At 38.4% G+C, this 17,465-nt stretch overlaps 1 protein-coding gene and 1 long non-coding RNA gene across 2 annotated transcripts in view; one reads left to right on the forward strand and one right to left on the reverse strand.

Moving 5' to 3' along the window:
- Window positions 1–15,725, reverse strand: part of LOC109422366 (uncharacterized) — a 144,247-nt gene extending 128,522 nt beyond the window's left edge. The window contains exon 1 of the mRNA XM_029873717.2: window positions 14,695–15,725. The gene's annotated coding sequence lies outside the window, so the exon portion shown is untranslated. The remainder of the gene's footprint in view (window positions 1–14,694) is intronic.
- Window positions 15,726–16,208: 483 nt separating this feature from the next.
- On the forward strand, window positions 16,209–17,292 carry LOC109418527 (uncharacterized). The gene is made up of 3 exons (XR_003898239.2): window positions 16,209–16,693; window positions 16,752–16,872; window positions 16,936–17,292. It is a non-coding gene; the product is annotated as an uncharacterized LOC109418527 (long non-coding RNA).
- Window positions 17,293–17,465: the final 173 nt, after the last annotated feature.

The raw sequence follows: 17,465 nt of genomic DNA on the forward strand, positions 1-17,465 counted from the left end.
CATGAACTTTTTGTAAAGCAAATTCCCTTCACATGCAAAATGATCATTGGCAGAGGAAGCTCTCAGTTTTAAGAACTGTGCTTATAGCTGAGAAGTAGAGGCTTTGTCCCTGTGGCGACGTTGCGCTAGGAAGAAGAAGAAACAGTCATGTTACCATGATACTGAATTATACAACTTTAAATGGATGAGAGCTGTCTACTCGACATAAACCTGTGAGGCGTTTTGTATTTGTTATTTTTTCTTAGGTCCTCTGATCAGCGGTATTTCGTGAGGAGATGTCGAAATATTATTTCAAGTGTAATTATCCTTTAACTTTAAACTGATGATTATCAATGTGTCTGTAGTCTTAAGTTCTCAGTGCCGTAGTGTGAAGAAAGGACCCAGTTGAGTAACTTCTGTAGTATGAGGTAGGTGGAGCGTTTGTTCTATATGCGAAATTGATATTTCCCAGAAAAAAAATAATAAGATTATTACGTCATGAATGTATAGTACATGCGTCATGACATCATGACTCAATTTAGAACTTTCGCCAATAAATGTTTTTTTCGTGAATAAGGTTTATGGTTTCATAAATTAAGTTCATGACTAGAGTCTTTACGTCATGATACCATGACACAGTTATTTTTTTAGCAGTAAATATGGAAAACGTAATGTCGAGGCAATCAGTGCCACGAAGCATCAGCGTACAAGTCACCAAAAAGTTGATAAACACCAAACTTGTATCACCCTGTCTCGGCGGTTTCTGAACCGCTCTCTCTACAGTCGCTAACACCAGAAAAGACAGAATCCCATCCACGTCACCCTCGTTTTGCTACAATCATCCTGACTTGGATATGGATTATTTGAGTGTCATGACTGTCTTCGCCACCTCAAGCAGATGCACGCGCAACAACATGAAAAACTATGCATGTGGATTAGCACAAACACGGTACTGCGTCACAAACTCTATTCGTTTTGCATAGCTCAGTTTAAACGCACACATTGAGCGCACCACGCAGTTCGCCTTGTCTACGGCAATCGCTCTCACTTCACCCGTAATTCATCGTTGTTCAGAGAGATTGATTCTCTCGCAACCCGCCTGAAGCATACTCAACAACTGCTATCGCTGCAAAGCTGCGAAGGGTGGGATCTACAACACGTTTTTCATCCCAGGTGTGACATGCTTGCTGATTCGTATCACCTTGGGAAGGGTGATTCCAAAAAGCGGGTCTAGTAACCGTCTCGTGATGGTCGCGATTATTCGCAGGACTGATTACAACAAAACAAGTCATGATATCATAACACATTTATACTGAAATCATGGCTCATAAAGTATTGCTGCATGTTTCGGGCTGCGATTTTTTCCATGTGTAACCGGGATATCAATAAAAGGGCTGAAGTAATTCACCAATTGTTACGCAGTTACTATCAAAATGTTTGTTTATTTTTTTGTTTTTCCGTGCATAATTTCATTGACTTTGAAATAATCATTGAACTACGCCTAAATACTACGCCTTTACAAAACATTAAGACAGTTGATTTCAAATAGCCTGAATAATAGCGGAAAAAGAATTCAAAATAGAAACCTTATCCAAGTTGTCGCACTCTCACTAGCGAAGTGTCGTGCCTCGACTCGAGCATGCTATATATTAGAACAGTAATCATCAAATTGCGGCCCGCGGGCCGCATTCGGCTCTCCAGTAGGTTTTGTGCGGCCCGCGAACTTCGCAAAAACATAGGTAGGGTATCGCGCCACTTGGACGGCGGCTTCTATATTCGTCTGTTTTCCACTATACTATAGAGTAAGGTGGGGCAAAAGTTCGACCCTAGTTGAAAATTCAACTTTTTTCAAAAAATCGAAGCAGATAAAAATAAATAAATACCGCGTGGTGATTCTACCATCCATAAGCTAAAATTTTGCCGAACAAAGTTACGCCAAATATCTTATCAATTTTGAGTTACAACACTTTTTGTATGTGTGTGTTTTATTCGAACTCTTGCCCCACCACTGGGGCAAAAGTTCGAATCTAGTGTTTGTGGAATTTCGCTAACCGTAGCACACTATTTTGACACTTTGGTAATATGAATATCTGAACCCACTTAATATTTGATGTTGGAACTGGAATACACTTTAAAGTTCGATCTGGATTTTACCCAAATCAGGGTTAAATTTAATATACCAAAAATTAGTAGTTTTTCGCCAAATCCAGATAAAATAACATTTTTTTTTCAACTTTGATCGAATTTTCTCACTAATTCCATTATTCTTAGAGATCATATGTACATTTTGCACAATTTTAGGGTTTTACCTAAAGTTGCCACATGACTCGAACTTTTGCCCCACAATTCGAACTTTTGCCCCACTATGTGTAAAATATGATTTCCAAATCTTTTTTGCAAAAAGTTATACATGCTAAAGCATCTTCAAAATATACCTAGTTACGCCCCAAAATAAAATACCGAATTCGATTTCATTACAATTCCATTTCATGCGTTGGAAGGACCATGGCATGTTACAATTTTTCGATCAAAAACCAACATTTTGTCATAACTTTTCGAAATATTGATCAATTTCCATAATTTTTGGAGTGAAAGACTCTTTTTCTAAAGGGCTTCGGACAACCTTGACACCCGAAAGAAATAATTTGAATTGAGCTCAAAAACTTCAAAAGAAACTTTTGCCCCACTCGAACTTTTGCCCCACTTTACTCTACCTATCTCACCGCATTCCAAAAATTGTGTCAATTGGTTCAATTTTGGTTGAGTTATAGCGGAAAACAGACGAAAATAGAAACCACCGCCCAAGTGGCGCGATTCCCTACCTAAGAAATCTCTTAGAAAATGTTTAAGGAAATTTCTCAGAATTACGTTAGAAATTCTTTTTGAGTTCCGTTGTGTGTAACCTATACCAGCCTAAGAAGAAATTAGCAGTCAATAAAAATTGACGCGTTAAGTTATCTACTGTTGAATTATACTTTATTACCTCTATTTAGATGAAAAAATTCTTGGTAAAAATGGTAAAACCTTAGGTAAAACAAAAAGAAAAATTTAAAGCGTGTATTTTTATGTTTTTCTCTAAATATTTTCCATTATTTATTCACTTAACGCTGCATAATGAATTCTTTTGAGCATTCAGGAACCGTCCATAAAAAAATAAAATAGGGAAATGACCTTTTCAAAATTCATGATTTAAAAACATTATTGAATGATCGTAAGATTATGTAAGGGAGAAGATATTACTGAAAATCTCGAAACCCCATATTTACTTTTGGTGAGACTCATCAACTATATAATATAGAGACCAAGTTTCGAAATCTTTTGTCTCTTCACTTTACGGCGCTTTTTGTATAAAAAATCAATTTATTTTGCATGAGCTTCTAGAGTTGATTCAAGTATTTTTTCCTCAGCGATTTTTTATGTGTTACGTAATTTATGCACGATACCATAAACCTCTTCTTATTTTGATCTCTAAAGATAGTCATTCATATAAAAGATTTATGATTTATGTTATCTTATTTGTTGCAACTTATATTAAGCCCTTTGAACAAAAACTCTGAATAGGTCCCACTTGCCCCGTGAAACGTTGTAAATGAAGATCTGCTATACTTTTCATTATATGCATAATATACGGAATTTTAAAATTTTGAAACAGTTTTAATGCACGTTAATAAGTACAAATATACCAACAACGTCTTTTGGGTTCATTGGAATTATTAAAAAAATGTGTTCTGAAATTTTTGGCATGAGAAAACCAAATTAGCATTTTTTTAGGTCCCACTTTCCCCGGGGTACCTTACCTACAAATTTTGCACAGATTCGTTCAGAAATGTCTCATGATCCACCAAATCGCAAAAAAATCTCGAATGTTTTTTTTTGTGTTTAATTAAAAAATAAAAAAAAAACGCTTTCAAAAGAGGTTTCAGGGATGTTAAGAGGCGGAGTTTCATGGCGTTTCAAGACGTTTCAGAGGGTTTTTGAGATATTTTCGGGGTATACAAGGGGGCCTCGAAGAAAGTTTCAATGAATTCTAAAAGGGCTATCAGGACGTTTTAAGGCGCATGGGGTTTGGGAGGTTTACTTGCAAAGAGGTTCAGGAAATTTATTTGGATTCTGGGAACAGAAGCCTTTCATTTTCAACGGAGTTTCAACGCGTTTTAGAGAGGTTTTTGAGTTTCAACAGTTTTCAGGGGCTTTCAAGAGAGCATCAGGAAGTTTCAGATGGGTTTCAAGGCAATTGAAAGGGTTTCAAGGTAAAATTAAGCCTAACCTAGTTCGCGATACAGCAAGAGATCGCTTTTTACAACTTTCAAGAAATAAATCGTGTCCTTTACAAGTTATTGAAATTCTTAAAAAATAATGTTTTTCTTATCTGTACTACAGTGTGAATGTGAAAAAACATGTATCTAAATACATCATTCAAGACGTACAACAAGTAGGCAGAACACTCCACTAGCGCTAGACGATTATGCAATGGGATGAGCAACAGTAGCGCCAGTATTCTGTTGTTTCTCTCTGGTTAGATGTAACCACGCAATTTTAGCAAAAAAGACGACGACGCAACAAGCGCTAAGAGTTGTAAAAATAAATCTTGAACCGATTCGAAACCCCTGTCTACCCTACAACGAATATACGCAATAGAAATCTACGTTCAATTTCCTACCTCACCGCGAAGTAAGGATATTGAAAACTCACAGCAACCAACGGTTTCGCATCTAAATCGATTCTACGTCGTAGAAATGGGAGTGGTTGATGCTGCACGTTCTAGCTTCCGTATTTTCCCCCTTCTCGATGTGGTGCGAAAATCTACGACGTCATATCATCGCCAGCCACCCAGTCACACAGTCAGCAGTTCATCTCGCATATCTATACTAGCTCGTAGCGAAGATTCGCACGGTCGAAAGCAGAGATGACATATGCCAGCTGGTGCTGCTGATGCTGATGCAGCTGAGCTGAGTAGCAGTAAGGCAAAACCGGGCGGCTTCAAGGTCGTCATCGTCGTAGTCGTAGTCGTAGGAAGTCGTCTAAGTAGTAATGATATTTTTTCATTATCACTTCCAGGCAGTTGCTGCGCGGAAACAGGGTTTCTCTACGGTGATTTTTCTCTTTTACTGTAGCTGATGCTGTTCAGACACTGGATTCACCAAAGATGACGACGCAGACAGAGACAGATATATTGCAGAGAGTCAATTTAATATTCGTACCGGGTAGTGATTGGCATTTGATAAACGTGCGATTTTTTTTTTTTTTTTGAATGAATGCCTCTGTATTCGTCAAACTTTTTAAAGTTACATACAGTAAAGACCCGATTTTGTCAGCCCCGTTTTGCGACAAACTTTTTGCTCTCGTTATCTTACGGTCAAACTTTAACCAATTCATCCAAGTTTATCATCAAACTACAGCTAAAGGGCAGAATATAGAGGGATAAAAAGTTTGAAAAATTGTTTAGGTTTTCGAGGAGAGCAAAAAATGTATTCCGAAAAGGGGCTAATAAAATCGGGTCACTTATGTATTTGAAAAAAAAATTAGTAATTGAGTTTTAGACTTCCTTGGCATCCTAGAACATTCTGAACACCAAGAAGTGTAAAAAAAAACAAATGAGTAAGGAACCGTTTTTCACTTCCTGGGATGTTCTAGGTGTCCCAAGCTGTCCAAAAATTCAGTTCTTCAAATCTACAGGAGTAATTTAAATGTTGCCCTGAATAAGCTGCTGGAGTCTGTAAATCTTGAAACCTCGAGATAAGTTTCGCTTCCCATGACACAATACACTTTTTTTAAGCTACTCGAAACTTTTTCGGAACTTTCAAGTTTATAGAAGGTGAGGGCCCATATAGCCGAGGCGGTAAACGCACGGGTATTCAGCATGACCATGCTGAGGGTGACGGGTTCGATTCCCGGTCGGTCCAGGATCTTTTCGTAAAGGAAATTTCCTTGACTTCCTTGGGCATAGAGTATCTTCGTGCCTGCCACACGATATACGCATGCAAAATGGTCATTGGCAGAGGAAGCTCTCAGTTAATAACTGTGGAAGTGCTCATAGAACACTATGCTGAGAAGCAGGCTTTGTCCCAATGAGGACGCTACGCCAAGAAGAGAGAGAGTGAGAAGGTGAATATATGACGAAGCCACACCTCGAATTTTCAAGAGCACAAATCTGAAGAACCAAGTGACGGATTACACTGAAAAGTTGATCGATTGGTCACCACCAGCGGCTGATCAATCGATCAACTTTTCAGCGCCTTGCGATATTTGGTTCTTCAGATTTGTGCTTTTGAAAATTCAAGGTGTGGCTTCGTTCTATATTCACCAGAAGATTAGCGCAGTAGCATTATGCTTCAATTAAAATGAACTGTCATTTTTTGCAGAAAACAACTGTTTCGAAAAAATCAAATCAATAAATAAAGGGTGTCCACGATGAAATTGGCACACAGTAAATATGGTATAACTTTTGATTGCGTTCGCCAAAATAGCTAATTTTTTTACCATGAATAGTATATTATGTGTAGCTAATACCATAAAATTTTCATTAAAATCGGTTGAGTATTGGCGCAGATATTGTCGATATCATAAAATGAGATTTTACAAAATGTGGGCACCCATTTCAAAAAATTGCTTAGGCTATAACTTTTTTGTTACCTCATCAAAACGTTTGAAAATTTCACTCGATATTCTTAATATAGTATCAATTACGTGGTAAAAATTTGATCGTAATCGGTCCAGTACCTTTTCTAGTAAATATCCAAAGCTCAAATCGCTTCAAGGTAAATTTTAGGTACTTTTTGACCATTTTTAGTTTCGCGTGCACTATTTTGACTGTAGAACTGGTAACACTGTCCCGATTTTTATAAAACTTTGACAGTGTAAAATTGTTGTGTTAGACTGTTTACAGTGAAAATTTCAGCCATTTTTGTTGAGTTCTTCCAAAGTAAGAGCAGTTTGAATTTTACTATACCAAAAACCACATCTGCTTATTGTGACATGCGACATATATGGCTATAACTTTTTAACGTTATGATCAAATTGAATGAAATTTTGACAAATTACTTCTACATACATAGTTTACGTAGGGGGATGCAGTTTAAATCTACGTAGGAGCGACGTGTGTGAAAATATAATTATCGGAAACAATTCAGACAATCACACAATACCACCAATAAGGTTGTGATTCTGAAATCATACATTTATGTTTCTGCATGAATTTTGTCAAAGTTCTGTCAGAAAGTGCTTAGGGAAGATTCAAAAATTACGTCCATCGTTTTTCGGGATTTCTAGACCCCCCCTCTCCCCTCTGTCACGCAATTTCCCTATACCCAATACACGTACTGTCACATTTTTCTAGAAACACTTCACAATTACGTATTGTAACAATTCACTTTATATTCAACTGATTTAGGTCTGATTCACTTCATATTCAAATGATTCAAATCCAAACCTCTTCATATTCAAATGATTCAGGTCTGATTCACTACATATTCAACTGATCCAGGTCCGATTCACTTCATATTCAAAGTGTTTCAGGTCTGGTTCACATCATGTTCAAATGATTCAGGTCTGATTCACTTCATATACATACAAGTGATGCAGGTTCGATTTACTTCTTATTCAAGTGATTCAGGTGTGCTTTTCTTTATAGTCAAGTTATTCAGGTCTGATTCACTTCATATTGACCTGATTCAGGTCTAATTCATCTCACATTCATGTGGTTCAGTTCTGGTTCACTTCATATTTAACTGATTTATGTCTGATTCACTGCATATTTAAGTGATTACGATCCGATTCATGTCATATTAATAAGACTTTAGTCTGATTCACTTCAAATTCAAGTGGTTCAGTTCTGGTTCACTACATATACGAGTTATTCAGGCCCGATTCACTTCATATTCAACTGACTCAGGTCTCATTCACTTTATATTCAACTGATTTAGGTCTGATTCACTACATATTCAAGTGATTCAGGTCTGGTTCACATCATATTAATAAGATTTTGGTCTGATTCACATCACTTTCAACTGATTCAGATACGATTCAGCTCATTATCAAGTGATTCAGGTCTATTTCAATTCATATTCAAGTGATTCAAGTCTGATTCCCTTCATATTAAATTTATTCAGGGCAGCTGTATTTCATATTCAAATAATCCAGGTTTGATTATTATTTTTTCTTATCAAAATCGCGAAATAGAACTTATCAAAGATGCTCAAATTAACACACTCACTAGCTTAACCTAAAGCCAAAGATTTTCTACAACGAAGACTTGAACTTTCTATCTTATAGGAATAGCGTTGTATAGCTAGTTGAAAATGCTTATTTTTACATGCTTACTAGCGCCATCTAGCACCATGATAGCGAACCAAACTATTTGACTTTAACTATGATGAACAACTTTGCTGAAGACTGTATCTTTGCGGATTATTAGGATTTCGAGACATAGCAGCATGAATGAATTAGTTTTCATGTGATGGTAAAATGTTCAAGGTGATGCAATGTTCAACTAAGTATTGCCTACTGTTTCAAGTGAGTGCGTACTTATGACGGGTAGTGAACAATAGTATTAAGCAAGTCGCACAAATTGGGAGATGGTCCAGTCCTAGACCGATGTTACGAGGATTGCCTCCTTCCCGTCCGAACTAAAGCACAAAGATTTGGGACTAATTTCTGACTCTTCGACAAGACTGACGCAATCCTCCAATAGTCAAGAACTATCCTGGTCTCATCTTTGCGACTGCTGAGGGATGGGAAAGGATAATTAGTTGGACCTAAGAAAGATCTTGGCAGTTCTACGATTGGTCAACGTTCAGGCGTACACAATATTATTTGGTTGTGTTGAGACAGCTGACTGCATAATTCATCAAGTGTGTTTTTTCATCTTGATAGTTGGAGTACTGTATGGTTGAAAATATCCACTATTCCGATTACACATAACCCTAGACGTATTTTTATGAATGTAGATTGAATTCTTCGTAGGTACTTGGAATATAAACCAAATACCTTCCAGGTGTAGAATTAGCGTTTAAGTTAAAATACACATTAATACAAACAAAAAAAAACCTTCCAGTATTTTGAATACTCTCATTGTAGGCATTATAGGGTCTGGGACCATTTGGGCAGGAGCACCTATTTTGGGCACTTGCTGCTATAACTCAGTCAGTTTCGAACCAATTGATATGAAATTTTGTTCATGGCTAGATACTGTGCGTATCCTACCGTATTCCAAAAATCAAGTCAATCCTACCGTATTCCAAAAATCAAGTGAGATAAAGTAGCAAGTGCCCAAAATAGGTGCTCCTGCCGAAATGGTCCCAGACCCTACTTTTAAGGTTTTTATAATCTCCAGTCTTATAAATTCGACCTTCAGTTATGACTTCAAGAACAGCTTTTTGAAGTTCCCAAAGCTCCAAAATTTCCTGTAAGTATTATATAATGTTGCTTGAGCATCCTAAGCATAGCTCCGTACTAATATTAAAGTGAATTAGGGGTAGGCGGGGCATTATGGACACCCGGGGCAGAATGGACACCCTCAGTATTTTTAACTATGCGAACTTTTTTTTAACTTTTAATGAATGGAGAATATAGTCCATTTGTCTAAAACGTAGTTTCAGGAAATAATCAGTCGAAATTAAAATTATACTTGATTTTACACGAAAAAGTTGCGTCCTTCGTTTTTTGTGCATGAAAATTATAATTTTCACACCATCTAAAATAAGATTTAGTGATTAATTTATTGCAGGTCGATTAAAACCTAATATTTCTAGAACACATGCAAGTAGTCATGCTGTATCTACATGCTTAACATGTTTATATTTTCTTCTTGATTATATCAAAAATCAAGTTTGGAAATATCTTCTGCTGCTGGGGCAAAATGGACACTCACCTTTTTGAAAGAAGCGGCAAGGGAAAAATATAACCTAAATCACAAAACCAATCAAATTCTTCGATTTCAGTATATTTTCGGTTAAATGTTCACTATAGTAGACATAGGGTGAAACAAATTGGTCAAAAAACGACAGAAGTGGAAAATAGTTGTTCTAGGCACAGCTGTACATGCCGACAAAAACGAAGCTTTATCCAAAACAGCCTGAATTTATATTAACTGAACAAAAATGAACTACTTCGGCGTATTATTCCTCCATAATAGTTGTTTTGTAATGAAATGACTTTATAGGTGTAAATAATGTACGAAATTCGTAAAAATCTCATGGTGTCCATATTGCCCCATGGGGGTGTTCATTCTGCCCCGTATGCTTGAAGACGGTCATGAAAAACTAACATTTTTCAAAACTTTTTTTGAAGTGGATAAATCATTTTTCTTCGCGAGCATTCTTATGCAATAGATGCTAAATAGGCTTTAAAAGGATACATGTATCAAAAAACTAAACTTTTTTGACATCTTGCCAGGTAAAGTTGGCAAAAACCTTAGGGTGTCCATATTGCCCCGCCTACCCCTACTGTATATCAAGCGGTGTACTGTATACCTGTGCACTGAACACATGGATATGGCTCCACCGTGGCTAGGCAGTAGCGGTCATTCCGCCGTCATCATTATTGGCCTTTAATTATGCCTTTGCCAGTTTTTCTCACCGTTTTTTTTTCTTTGTTCGTCTTTGCCGATTAACTGCAAACAGGCAAACAAAGCCGCTAATTATCTGGTTTATGCCGGGCTACGGCAGCGGAGAATTGGTGCTTGACCTGAGTTGAGTCGAGTACGACGGATGCGGTTCCTTACAAAGCTCACGTACTCGGATTATCAATGCTGCTGTTATCATCAGGAAGTTCCCGTGTTTGATTGTCGCACTGTAGATTGTCATTGCTGTAAAACAATCAATATAGGGCTATAACTATAGTCGACACGACAACACATTACGAAATGCTCAAACTAGAGCGAGAAGGTGTCAAAGTCAAGCAACTCTCGAAACAACAACGAGGAGTCATCGGGAAGGTCTGCCAAAACCACAAAACGCAATCATTGGGCGCGTGCTGCGGCGGAACGGTGACGACCAGCAGTATGATGAATATCTCTGCTGACAAATACGTTTCGACCGACGACGGCGCATGCTCCCGAAATTATCGTTTGGTGAAGTCTGAAGGGTATTATAGTCAGACGTTGTTCATGACAATCTAACTTTCTAGAGAACGAAAATACCTATGCATGTAAACACAACTACCTCAGGACAAATGTGTGTGGAAGTCATCTCTGTTCAGCGATGATACATCACAGGTAACCAATAAGCACACAAACCACAAGCTTTTTCAAGAGATTCAAAGGCCCCAAAATCATTAGGCACTAAAATAGGTCTTATTTATTGCTATTTTATACTAGGTACTTGTTCTACTTTTAGGAAATCTCCTTTACGATCCTCTGATGTAATCTCCAAGAATTCATACAGAACTTCACAGGAGTTCCCTTCGGGATTCATCCAAACATGTTTCTAGGATTCTTCTAGATAATGTCGTACGATTCAACCTGGCTATCATTTGGAATTCCATAAGAATTTTTTGTTTGGATAGAACTGCTATTCCACGGAATTTCTCCAGGAGCTCCTTCTGGATTCTCTTCAGGTTTTTCTTCTGGGAATCAAAGAGATTTATCTTTTTACAATTTCTCATGGAGTTTCTACGGTAATTCGTTACGGAGTTCCAACGGTAATTGAAATTTGTAAGGAGTTCATTCTAGGTTTTGCCCAATAAATTCTCATGAAATTCTTCAAGGAATTCCTCCTAAGATTCATCCATATGCTCCTTCTGAAATTGTTCAAGCAGTTCTTCTGTGATTTGCCCTAGAAGTACCTAAGGAAATGCTTTAAATATTCCTTCCTTTCTAAATTTTCTCCACAAATTTCTCTGAGATTCCTCCAGGAATTCATTTTCAGATTTTCCCCAAAAATTATTCGTAGAATTCTTCGAGAGTTTTAATGGCATTCCATCAAAAGTTTCTTCTGATATTAAGCAAAGAGTGTCTTCTAACATTCCTTCTGCGGTTACGCACCGAGACTGCAAGGCCGAATAAACACCAAGTACTTTTTCAGGAGTTTCTTATGGGAATCCTCCTAGGAATCCTCCAGACTTTCTTCTAGAAACACTCCAATACTTCTTTAGAAAGGCTCCAGGAGTTTTTTCTAAAAATCCTGCAGGAGTTCATTTTGGGAATCTTCCAGGAGTTCTTCCAGGAAAACCTTCAGAAATTAAAAATTTTTCATTCAACTCAACGCACATATATACAGATGGATAAATTATTAGTGAAATTACAGAAAAATCGACAACTCAGGTGAGATTTGAACTCGCGACCCATATATGTTAGACAAGAGCCAATCAATGACGCGGCATTTTTGTTGTTTAAGGTTTTCAGGAGTTTTTTAGGATTCATTCAGAAGTTCCTTTTGTGTTTTTTTCCAGGAGTTTCTTCTAATATTCCTGAAAAAGTTCCGTCTGGGATATTCTTAAAAGCTCTTGCCAGGATTTTCTCCAGGAAGTATTCCCAGGTTTTCTCTAGAAATGATTACCGAGATTGCTCTAGAAAAGAGTTCCCAAAGCAATCCCAGAACAAGTTTCCAGGAGAAACCCACGAAAGATTTCCGGAAGAACTTCCAGAAGCAATTCCTGAGAAGTTCAACAGAAGTTCGCGATGGAATCCCTATGGGAATTCTCGAAAGAATTCCGGAAGGAGTTCCCGGAAACATCCTGGAGTTGTTTCTGGAGGAACCTTGGAGAGTCCATGGTGGAATTACCGGAGGAATCCCGGAAGGAAAGCTTCAAGCAATCCCAGAAGTAGTTCCTGAAATAATTCCAGGAGGAGTTCCTGGGGGGATCACGGAGAAGATTTTGGAGGAATACTGAAAGAAGTTCTCGTCAGGGTTCTTGTAGGAAAGATCTCAGAAAGAATTCCTGAAGAAATCCCTGGAACTACAGGAGGAATCTCGCATGGAACTCCTGGAAGGAATCTCTGACGGAATTTTGGAAGGAGTTTCTGAAGGAATCTCAGAAATAAACTTAGATAAAGCTCCCTGAAGAATCGCAGAAGGAAATCCTAGAGGGAACCAAGAATGAATTTGTCGAGAAACTACGGAGAAATTGCTTGGAGGAATCTCAGTCAAAATTGCTGGGGTAATCCTAGAAAGAATTCCAGAAGGAATCTCGGAATTAATCTGTAGATGAATTTCGCAAAGGACTTTTAAAGGAATCTAGGAACTCCTGATTAATCTCAAAATACATTCCTTCAGAAATCTCGGAAAGGAATCCCGGGAGAACTTCTTCGAGGAGTTCTGGCAAGAGCTGTTGAAGAAATCCCAGACGGAACCTCTTTAAAAATCTCAGAAGAAACTCCTGTAAAACTCTCAAAGGGAACTCCTAAAGGAATCCTTAATAAACGCCTGGAAGAATTACATCAATCACTCAATCAACTTCTGTAAAAGCCCCGGAATAAATTTGTGGACAAACCACGAAGGATTTCTTGGAAGTATTCCAGATTGAATTCGTGTGGATCTCAGAAGAACTTCCTGGAGAGATGCCAACGAGCCGTCATCAAGTCAAAAACCTGCACACATTTTAAATCAGACCAAACCACCCATGAAAAGCTGGCAAAATTCTTCTAAGCTCGAAATCTGGCCAAATTTCTCTAAGTCCGACCCGTAAACAACAAGGCCACGAAACGTCAAAGACTACAACTACTACAACCGCGACTTGCAATGCGCTATAGGGCACTGCATGAAATTATCTCCTTCTCTTTCACTCTTACAGAAATTTTGTAAACAACAAGGCCAAGAAACGTCAAAATCCCATACAAAATCAAAACAGTGCGGTGCCCTATTTATACTGTAGTGTAGAAATGCGTAAAATGTGTCATATGCCAACTAACTGCGTCATGTGACAGAGGTTCAAGTTGGCGCGTGGTTACCGTTTGTTAAGCGTTAGATTATGTATTAAGATATTTTTTTATATAATCAGCGTTTAAAATTTTCACTCATTCTGGTGAAAATCAAATTTTCTCTCAAGCCAATTTTTAGCGAAATCTCCCCTTTGTAAAGGAGAGTGAAAATTAATGTACGTCTGTTTGTCTGTGAGGGCACATCGTATGTTAAGTGTTGCATGTTGATTGTTTGTGTTTTTTTTTGTGAATTTGTAATGTTCCATTTTGTTTCTCGTACATAAGTGCCTAACGAGGGGCGCAATGCATTTATAGTGTTCCGCACAACTTTTTTGTAGTTACAATGGCGCCCAACATTGCGCGTTACTTTTTTTTTTGTTTTGAACGTTTTTAGTAATCATTCAAATATTGTTACTCTCGTAAAAAGATGAGAAAGCGAACAATATTTCTCTTGCAAAATAAAGAAAACAAATTCTCCCGCCTGCTTGAGAATGTTGTAGGTATTTCGTATTTATCATTGAAACGAAAATTACGAACCCAGTGTATTATTTATGATTTGCATCTCATAAACATATGATTGAAACACCAGAGCAGAATCACTAGGTGGATTATTACGATTAGTAAACTTTATTTCACCTACACAACTTCGGTTAGCAAGATTTACGTGTATGTGTGTTTCTCGCAAAATTCATATGATTGAGCAGATTATTTCCAAGTTTGACAATATTTTTACTACATTTTGTTGCATTTGGCCTTACATCACAATTTGAGGGTCAAGTGAACTTCTGAATAGGGTTACCGATCATGATTATTATTTTAGGAAGATATCCTGAAAAAACATTGCAATCATTGTAACTTACCTGTTCAAATAAACGATGTAATCCCTCCAGCTTGACGACTTGGATTCCAGTTTTTCAAAGTTTCACAAACAGCTGACTGTGGTTGGTTTCACTTTGTCTTGATAAAGCTCGTCACTTCAAAAAAATTTCCACTCCATTGTCGTCTTGTTGCGAAAACGGAACCCAAAGCAAAATATAAAATCATAAAGAACACACATCAAAGCACGGCTACGATCGTAGGAACCGGATGGCTACATAGCAACGCACTCTTCTTTAGCTTGCACTGGATGATAAGCTGCTGCCTCACTTGAAAACGCCTATCAAAATAAACACGCTCTTTCTTCGCCACCTACGTCACATATTAAACCCCGCACACAAAACGATTGCCTTTTCACCGTCGAGAATCACACAACAGCGCAGATTTGCACTGCATTGGTAAAAACTCGATTACGCCAGGGAATTTACTTTCCACTTCTCGCAAAACAATTTCCCTATGTTGATTTGTTATCTTTTCGCAACGAGGACTGCTTTGCACGGATCCCGCACTTGGTTTCGCGAGGGTTGACGTTTCGCACTGGTTGCGTACTTCGATCCACTACTACTACCACAGCAACATTCCAAGTAACCCACACTAATTCACTCGCCACCAACACACTTACTGGCCGAATAAGGAGCTTTCACACCACCACCCTCTTCGCTACGCTGTGGGTACTGTTAGCTCAGCGCGAGAGCGAGCACTACTGGTCTGGCTCGGGCAAGCGAGGTGGAGGACCTCAGTAGGCGAAAAATGATTCGAGACTTTAAACAATGGCTGACCGAGGCGAGGAGAAAAGTGCAACTTTCGAACGGCGATTTTCCCACCTTGTGGGGCACCTGGGGCGCTCGGATGGGGCGATTCGGAACGCGTACGGTACGATCTATCGAACGAGATCGTTTTTGGGGCGATTGCGAACGCTGCGAACTTCAATCAAACGACCGACACGGGATCCAAGTTGGAAAACCTACTTTTCATACGGACTTCTAGAAAAAGACTGACGAAACGAAGTGAACCAGTTTGCTGCTATGATGATGATGGACACACAGCAGGCGCAGCAGCGATTTGGTTCGATCGCTGCTGCTCAGCTGAACGAAGGGAACCTTCTCTCCGTAGCCCAACGGGAGGTATTGGTGTTAGTAGTATGGCCTGCTGCATGTTTGGACTGTGTACGGAGCTTATTGCATAAAAAGCATAATAGATTTCGTGTACAGACAAGCCAAACGCGTGTGTTGAAAAATACACTTTGACTGTGTTAGTAATAGTTTGATAAGAGCGCATGACGTGTAAGGATGCAGCCAAAAGTTTAAATACCCTGTCGGAAACTTCTCCGCGAGAAGAGAGACAGTTCAAAAACTAATCCACTTATCGGAGATAGTGACTTTCTTGTGCCCTGGATTGGTATGTTGAAGGTGCAATTGGGTTCCCCATGGAAAATTGTTGAAAACCGAAGCAATCGTGCACCCCATGTAGCAACCCCCCGCATAGAAAATAACATTTTGCCTTGAGGTCCAAACAGTAAATATCTTCTACCACATAGAGTCAGTTTACCACAAACAGTCCCCTTTACGTCCAACAGTATGGAACCTGAAGCGTTGGATTGTATAGCACGGTTTATATAACCCATATCAAAAAGTCACAATATGGTATGATGTCTGCTCATTGTTGAAAGATAATGTTGTAAGGAATAGTAGAAACATGAGTCCACATTCTGCCAAACAGTTGGTGCTTGAATTTCAACATCAAACTAACACATGCACACTTCACTATGTTTTACTCATAGGCAACAATATGGTAAACAGTTCCACACATTAGTTTGTGTGTGCGTCATTTATATTGAAAAAATGCGGCACGCTGTTTGTTTTGTTTTTCACAAAGTGAAAAAGAGGAGCAGGATTTGCTTTCAAAGATCCGCATTAATCGTGAAAATCGGTTGTTACATAGGATTCACCAGGAAATCCAGCTGCTCGAAAGGGTACTCCTCCTGTAAGTAATGGAAATTTTATGTTCATTTATTGATATAACCACTTCCAAACTCCTACAGAGGATCCGACAGCAGTCTGCAATCAGTCGATTTTCCATCCTATCTGGTCTGTATTCTTGCTGGGTGAAGTCTTCCGTGTTAGTTCTTCACCGGTATCGGAAATGCATTTTGCGAGGAATTGGTAAGTTTTTCCCCCGTAAACTAGACATTTTTCAAACATTTACAAATTTCCTTTCTGTTTTAGGACCTGTTTACAAGCCGGACGTGGGAGTCAATTCAAAGTTCCACAGCTACATTACCGTAGTATATGTCTTCCAGCAGCGAATTACCGTAAAAGCTGTCCTTCCCGTGCAGCTGCTCCTAATGGACTCGAGCATTACTGTTTCACACAGTGAAATCCGGATGCATAAGGACCTGATCCAGATCGACTCGACCCTGCCGGACGGGAAGCTCGAGAAGGAAACCCGCTTGAACAATTTCAATTTGTTCGTATCGATGTTTTACATATTTTGGCTGGCACCTACTTAGGGGTAAGATGAGTAAAATAATTTTGGGAATTCGATTTTATGGTGCTTGAATAAACACAATTCAATTATTTGAATATTGCGCTAGTTTTATTTTATATTTTAACTGCATCACAACTGTATATTATACTACCTTTGAACCATATTGCACAATAAAGCAACAGTTACATATACATTGCCAATTTTCATTTCGATTTTACAGTTTAACTGTTGTAGAACGGTTAGCTGAACAGTGAACTGGGCAAAAAAT

This window comes from Aedes albopictus, chromosome 3, assembly GCF_035046485.1.
Source record: "Aedes albopictus strain Foshan chromosome 3, AalbF5, whole genome shotgun sequence".
Classification (NCBI taxonomy): domain Eukaryota; kingdom Metazoa; phylum Arthropoda; class Insecta; order Diptera; family Culicidae; genus Aedes; species Aedes albopictus.